Source organism: Zootoca vivipara, chromosome 2, assembly GCF_965207765.1.
Source record: "Zootoca vivipara chromosome 2, rZooViv2.hap1.1, whole genome shotgun sequence".
Classification (NCBI taxonomy): domain Eukaryota; kingdom Metazoa; phylum Chordata; class Lepidosauria; order Squamata; family Lacertidae; genus Zootoca; species Zootoca vivipara.
The window spans coordinates 105,970,078-105,977,881 of record NC_142584.1 but is presented as its reverse complement, the minus strand read 5'-3'; the positions used below and the strand labels follow the sequence as shown (position 1 = coordinate 105,977,881).

The following is a 7,804-nucleotide window of genomic DNA, read 5'->3' as shown; positions in this document are numbered from 1 at the left end:
AATGCAACAACAACAACAACAACAACAACAACAACAACAACAATTTATTATTTATACCCCACCCATCTGTCTGGGTTTCTCCAGCCACTCTGGGCGGCTTCCAACCAAATATTAAAAACAGTACAGCATCAAACATAAAAAAACTTCCCTAAACAGGGCCGCCTTCAGTTGTCTTCTAAAAGTAAAATAATTGCCTTGGCATCTGCTGGGAGGGCGTTCCACAGGGCGGATGCCACTACCGAGAAGGCCCTCTGTCTGGTTGCCTGTAACCTCACTTCACGCAATGAGGGAACCACCAGAAGGCCCTCAGTGCTGGATCTCAGTGTCCAGGCTGAATGGTGGGGGTGGAGACGCTCCTCCAGGTATACAGGACCGAGGCCGTTTAGGGTTTTAAAGGTCAGTACCAACACTTAGTTTGTATTATTTGTTGTTATAATAATAGTTTGTATTATTTGTTGTACCTTACGCATCAATGATTTCTTTCAATAAAATTTAAAAAGGAAGTTGTGGTCTGTATTCTATTTTGGTTCCTGTGCAATTATTGTATCTTGATCACAAAAGAAATCACTGTACCTCATACTTTCCTTTCCTCAAAATTGAGGAAATGTTAATTATATGGGCCATATCCCATGCTTGGCAACAGACTTCTGTGCTCAGCAGCACTTCCTTTTCCTCTCTGGGCCCCTCCAGCTTCCAGAAGACCCAGGCAAGAATACAACAAAGCAGATCCTCCAGTCTGCATAACACTCTTGCATCATATGTAGCAGTGTTCATATAGAATCCCAAACACAAATCACATGAGCCCAGTCAGCACCTGCAATTGGCAACCCCAAACATTAACATAACAGTAGCATATTAGTATGTTCCTCCGAGTCTTTGCACTCAGAATGCAAAATAAAAGGACCTCAGTCAACTGACTAACCAGCCAACCTTCCACCTCTCCCCAGTTAAAAGCAACAGTTCCTATTGGATGCTATTTGGCTCCAAGAAATATGGAGGTGGCCAGAATATCTGTTCATGGGATTGCCAGGAATCAGAATCTGTCTTGCAAGCCTGGTGTCTCTCCATGTCTCACGTCTTTGAGTAAAGTTGAAGATACTGTACATGCATTATCAAAGGACTACTTATTTATGGCTCATGGGAGACAGAAACACATGGCTGTGCATACCATTCATTCCACTGTGAGCAGCAGTGAGATACAAAAGAAAGCTACTAACAGAACCATTCAGGAATGCGCTAGCCAGAAGTCACCCATTCTGTTTCATAAGCAGGCTAGTTGAGCATTGCCTGCTCGGCACACCGTACTATTACAATTGAAACCTGGAGTTGAACACAAAACCCTCGTAATATAGCATCAGGCATCTACTTAGGTCCGGAACATTTTGTACAGCATGCAGCTGATTCCTCAGCCCTTTTGGATTTGTCCTAACAACCAGCACTTTATGCCTGAAAGGGGCCAAGACAACCATCGCCTTCACTCTCTGCTGACCTTCAGAGTGACCAAAGGATATTGCCAGTGACTCCTGGGACCTCTCAAGGCCACCAGGAGGAGGCGAGAAGCCAAGAGGGTTCCTCCCAGCCATGTATAATGGATATCTTGAACCCAGCTCCTCAAACAGAGCAGTGTTTTCCTGTCTGCCCTGAAAGCCTGCGGTTTCTCAGCTGCCATCCTTCCAAAGCTGTCTCTCCATACAAAAGGCATTTCAATGGAGCAGAGCTTGTTTCTTGGTAATCGAAGGCCATGTCTTGTTCAGGTTTGCTGCTTACATTCTGTGTTCTGTTTTGCCTCAGGACTGGAGGAAAGTATTGCCCCCATCCACTCATGCCAGAAGAGGTAAAAGAAGAATAAGCCACTGCTTTACATAGGTTGAATCTATCAGTAGCAGGAGAGATATACTTTGGGGTGGTTGGGAGGAAATGCTTTCTACCATTAGGTGAAGTCTTGGATGACTCTGGGGTTGCAGCGCTCATCTCACTTTATTGGCCGAGGGAGCTGGTGTCATAGCTGTCAACTTTTCCCTTTTTAAAGGGAAATTCCCGTATTCTGAATAGGATTCCTCTTGAGAAAAGGGGGAAGTTGACAGCTATGGCTGGTGTACAGCTTCCGGGTCATGTGGCCAGCATGACTAAACTGCTTCTGGCAAACCAGAGCAGCACACGGAAATGCCGTTTACCTTCCTGCCTGAGCGATATTTATCTACTTGCAATTTTTGGCGTGCTTTCGAACTGCTAGGTTGGCAGGAGCTGGGACCGAGCAACGGGATCTAACGCCATAGCGGGGATTTGAACCTCCAACCTTCTGATCAGCAAGCCAAAGAGGCTCAGTGGTTTAGATCACAGCGCCACCTGCGCCCCTTAAAAGGGAGGGTTTTTTTGGGGGGGTTGCAGCACATTGCACTCCAATGTAGCTGCCCATCCAGATACAGACCAGGGCTCTTTCTGCTTACCAAATGGACAGCTACAAACGCACTGCAATGAAGCCACAATGAGGTCTTGTTAATTGAATAAAATAGGCATTCCTTCCATGTAAGATAGTATCAGGTGGCCACAGAGGTCTAGGACATTCTGTACAACATTTGGCTAATCCCTCAGTCCATCGGGATTTATCCTAACAAGCAGCACATTATGCCCCCAATACGGAAAGGCAGCCACTCCCCACATCTTTGTTGTTCATCAGAGACACCCCAGCATGTTGCCAGAGGATTCTAGTACCCATCAACCCCATCAGGATCAGGTGCCCTGAGATGCTAATAAGCTTCTGTTGGCTTCTATTGCCTGGTTCCTCAAGCCAAGCAACCTGTTGTTTTTAAGAAGCTGACCTGTTGCTACCGTACTAGTTATTACCAGTAGGTTTTTCTATCTAGAGAAAGATTTGGTTTTCTGACTAGGGGGAAATAGTGGGGCATCCTGGCTATAGCAGTCAAAAGTCAGAGAACAGGTTTCAACTTCTGCCCATAGATCTCTCACCTGCAACACTTGACCTACTCCCCTGCAAGTGAAGATTCACTCCTATCAGAGGAAAGACAATCACTGCACATGGGAACAGTGGTAGAAAAACTTCTCCTTCAGCTGAAGATGGTAGATTGATACCTTTTCACATGAATCAACTGATAACTTGTTAAACTGGCATCTATAACCAATGCTGTGGAGCCACAAACATCCATGAGGAGGCCAATGAATGACATGGGCTCACCTGCTTTGATCACCGGGTCCTATGTCTTTGAACATGGTCTGAGATGGATGTGATATTAAAGGACCACGTATTACTCATGGAAGGTTGACAGAGAAAAATACTTGTGCACACCTTTCATACTGCTGTGAGCAGCAACAGAATAAAAAAAGTGAGCTCCTTCTAGCAGAACGATTTAGAAATATGGATGATCAAGCCAGCATGCAGGCTGTTTGAGAATTGGCTGCTCAAAACATCTTTGTGTAACAATTGAAACCCAGAGCTGAACAGAAAACCCAATGAAAGGAACAAGCAATTCAAAAGATGAGATCTGGGATGTTCTGTGCAGTCTTCAGCTAATCCCTCAGCCCATTTGGATTTGTCCTAACAACCAGCACTTTGTGCCTGAAATGGCCCAAGACAACCACTGCCTTCATCCTTGCTATTCTTCACTGTCAACCCAGGATATTGCCAGAGGCTTCTTTGACCTTTCAAAGCCACCAGGATGAGGTGAGAAGCCAAGAAGGTTCCTTTCAGCCTTATATAAGGGATGCGTGATCCTGCCTGCCCTGAAAACCTGCGGTTTCTCAGCTGCCAGCCTTCCAAAGCTGTCTCTCCATACAAAAGGCATTCCAATGGAGCAGTGCTTGTTTCTTGATAATCGAAGGCCACGTCTGGTTCAGGTCTGGCTGCTTGCATTCTGTGTTCTGCTTTGCCTATGGCCTGGAGGTAAGTATTGCCCCCATTCCCCATTCCCAAATAGGTAAAACAAGAATAAGACACTGTTTTACATAGATTAAATCTATGAGCAACTGGAGGGGGTGTACTTTGGGGTAAGAGTGGAATACATGCCACCTAAAGTGGGGACGTGATAGTTCAGTGTTGGAGCACATGCCTTCCATTGAGAAAGCCCCTAGTTAATCCCTTACCTATCATTTCCATGTGAACATTTCAGTGAGAAGAGAGTGGAGCATCCTGATAATGGGACAAAATAGACAAGGCAGTTCCCTATGTTTGTAGAAGTGAATCAAATGACCCAACTCTTGTTGCATGTTCATAGCTGGAGAGATTTAGGGCTCATGCACACTGCTGCTCATCCTGTGCTTTTGAGGAAAGGGCCAAGCAGTTTCCCATTTGCCTCACCACTTTCCCCAGGAAAACCCATTGTTTTTGGCTAAATCCAAGCACATCAAACGGCAGAAAAACCCAACTGACAATTGTTTCAATTCAGCAGATCCAGTTCTTCAGGTGAAATCCTGTACCTTGGAGGCAATTTCAGGGGAGACTTCGATTTCCCTTTTCATCTGCCTCCTGATTAAAACATGAACACTGCAATTGCAGGGCAGATCATGCTATCTTTGGAAAAGAGGGTCTAGTTGTCTCGGTGGAAGGTGTTGCTAGTCTCAGGGCACAGGAGCTTGCCACAAATTTGCGTACAATTTCCATCTCTTAATCCATACACGGAGATGCAAGTTTAGTTGGACATTGAATATTGATTGGTCCCTTCACAAATGAAATGCTGTCTGTTACAACAGATGCTGTGAAATGCAGCGAATGCACTTCAACGGGGCCTGGCAAGCCATGCGAACCGAAGGGGGAGACATGTACGGGACAATTCTGCATGAAGCTAGAACTATATACAAGTAAGTCTTTCCTGTCAACCATCTTCCTTTTTCTATGCTGGGACTAGAATGACCTGAGATATAAGTTTAAAACTAAAACTAAAAAAATTGGACATGTATCCTTCATATGTTTTCATTTTATTTTAATGTTGACATTTTAGTAGTTCAAAATTCTGTTTAAGTGCATACTTTTAAATGAAGTTTAAAATGTGGAGAAAGCTTTTTCCTCTTTCTTGATATGGACTATGGAGTAATTCAGTAAAATTCTCTTCTTTCACTAGTTAGTATCAACATAAGCACTTCTCTTTCTCTCTCCAGGTGTCGGATTGACTAGGTACATCAAAGCCTGTGGTGAAAACAATGCGAAAAAACACTGTGAGAAAGTGGTGATATCTGGGGGAGAAACAAAGAAAGTATCATGCTGTAATAGCGACTTATGTTTTGACTGATCTTCCTATTCTATTCTTAAGTTGTTTTCCCCTATCCATGTAACAGGGTGGGTAACAAATCCTTCTCCTTCTCTTTTCCTTTGAAAGATATTATATTAGGACATTTCATATCTTTTCCTTTCGATGGACGCCAGGTCTTCCTGCTGCCATTGCAATTCAAATGACAGACAAAAGCCCCACACAAATATTCTGATGCCACGTCCAATAATCACATTCAGGGGATGTTCCACACCCACCAGCCTCACTATCCTCCACAAAATGGTGGCTGACTGTGTGACCTGGGGAGTCTTCTGTATTTGCAGAGGGCTGCCATACATCTTCGACCAAAGATTTTCCAGCACCATAAGTGCATTGGGAAGCCTCCACAAGCACAGGAAAAACCCCACTTTGGCTATCCATATTAGTTAATCAAACACTCATTCCATTTACAACTTCATTTCTCCTTCCTGCTTCCGATAGGAGGACCGCTCATTTGTGCTCACTCATTCATACACTCCATTGTCTGATAGTTTGAAAAGTAAGTTCCCCTTGCAAAATGCATAATTGATTTAGCTTTTGGGGTGAGATAGGACGCTTTTTTGACAGTTGATGGACACGGACCAAGCAATGATTTGCACAGGTGGTGGGATTTGTGGGTCTCTTTATGGCTGCCCATCCCTGCATGAACTTGGCAAATCACAGAAGATGTTATCAAATACTATAATCTGTGCTAGGGATGGTGACAATTCCTCTCTTCCTGGAGCTCAAGCAACAATGTTCTTTCCAACCCCTCCTTGGTTGGAGAGCTCAAATGTTCTCTGTTCTCTTTCATGAACATTGCAATATAACTGGAACGTAGGGAAGTTTTTAAGTAGTTTTGACTCGTGGGAGTTCAATAATAATACCTGTAGTTAAAATCACTGCTAGTTTGGCATGCAGAAATAATGCGAGAATAATAGTTTGTATTACTTGTTGTACCCTACGCATCAATGATTTCTTTCAATAAAATTTAAAAAGGAAGTTGTGGTCTGTATTCTATTTTGGTTCCTGTGCAATTACTGTATCTTGATCACAAAAGAAATCCCTGTACCTCATACTTTCCTTTCCTCAAAATTGAGGAAATTTTAATTATATGGGCCGTATCCCATGCTTTGCAACAGACGTCTGTGCTCAGCACTTCCTCTGCCTCTCTGCATCCCTCCAGCTTCCGGAAGACACAGGCAAGAATACTACAAAGCAGATCCTCCATTCTGCATAACACTCTTTCATCATATATGGTGGTGTTCATATAGAATCCCATACACAAACCACATGAGCCCAGTCAGCATCTGGAAACATGAACATAATCTTAGCATATTAGTATGTTTCTCCCAGTCTTTGCACTCAGAATCCAAAATAAAAGTGCCTCAGTCAACTGACAAACCAGCCAACCTTCCACCTCTCCCCAATGAAAAGCATCACTTGCTATTGGATGCTATCTGGCTCCAAGAAATATGGAGGTGGCCACAATACCTGTTCATGAGATTGCCAGAAATGAGAGTCTGTCTTGCAAGTATTCTGTCTCTCCCTGTCCCACATCTTTGGAGGTCTCCTTGTTTGGAGGTCTTTAAGCATATCTCAAGAATGCTTTGATGGTATTTCCTGCTCGGCAGGGGGTTGGACTGGATGGCCCTTGTGGTCCCTTCCAACCATATGGTTCTATGATTGTATGATCTTTGAGTAAAGTTGAAGATACATGCATTATCAAAGGACTACTTGTTTATGACTCATGGGAGACAGAAACACATAGCTGTGCATACCATTCATTTCACTGTGAGCAGCAGTGAGATACAAAAGAAAGCTACTAACAGAATGATTCAGGAAAGCGCTAGCCAGAAGTCACCCATTCTGTATCATAAGCAGGCTAGTTGAACATTGCCTGCTCGGCACACCGTACTATTACAATTGAAACCTGGAGTTGAACAGAAAACCCTTTCGTAATATAGCATCCGGCATCTACTTTGTCTGGGACATTATGTAAATCATGCAGCTGATTCCTCAGCCCATTTGGATTTGTTCTAACAACCAGCACTTTATGCCTGAAAGGGCCCAAGTCAACCATCGCCTTCACTCTCTGCTGCCCTTCAGAGTGACCCAAGGATATTGCCAGTGACTCCTTGGACCTTTCAAGGCCACCAGGATAAGGCGAGAAGCCAAGAGGGTTCCTCTCAGCCGTATATAATGGATATCTTGAACCCGGCTCCTCAAAGAGAGCAGTGTGTTCCTGTCTGCCCTGAAAGCCTGCGGTTTCTCAGCTGCCAGCCTTCAAAAGCTGTCTCTCCATACAAAAGGCATTTCAATGGAGCAGAGCTTGTTTCTTGGTAATCGAAGGCCATGTCTGGTTCAGGCAGGGCCGGTGCCAGGGCTTTTTGTGCCCTAGGCAAAATCACCTTCTGGCGCCCCCCGGACGCCGCATGTGTCATGACCCACGCACAACGCCGCTGACGCCCCTGCATCCCCTCCATAGGCGGGAGGAGCGTGAGCCAAAAGGAGAGCTCTGCGCCCTCCCGCCTATGGAGGGGACGCTGTGAGTTCCCAGCGGCTGC

The 7,804-nt window shown here is 44.6% G+C and overlaps 1 long non-coding RNA gene across 1 annotated transcript; it reads left to right on the top strand.

Moving 5' to 3' along the window:
- The first annotated feature begins 2,733 nt into the window (after positions 1–2,733).
- On the top strand, positions 2,734–6,239 carry LOC148687017 (uncharacterized). Its single transcript, XR_015948604.1, has 3 exons — positions 2,734–3,898; positions 4,705–4,812; positions 5,110–6,239. It is a non-coding gene; the product is annotated as an uncharacterized LOC148687017 (long non-coding RNA).
- Positions 6,240–7,804: the final 1,565 nt, after the last annotated feature.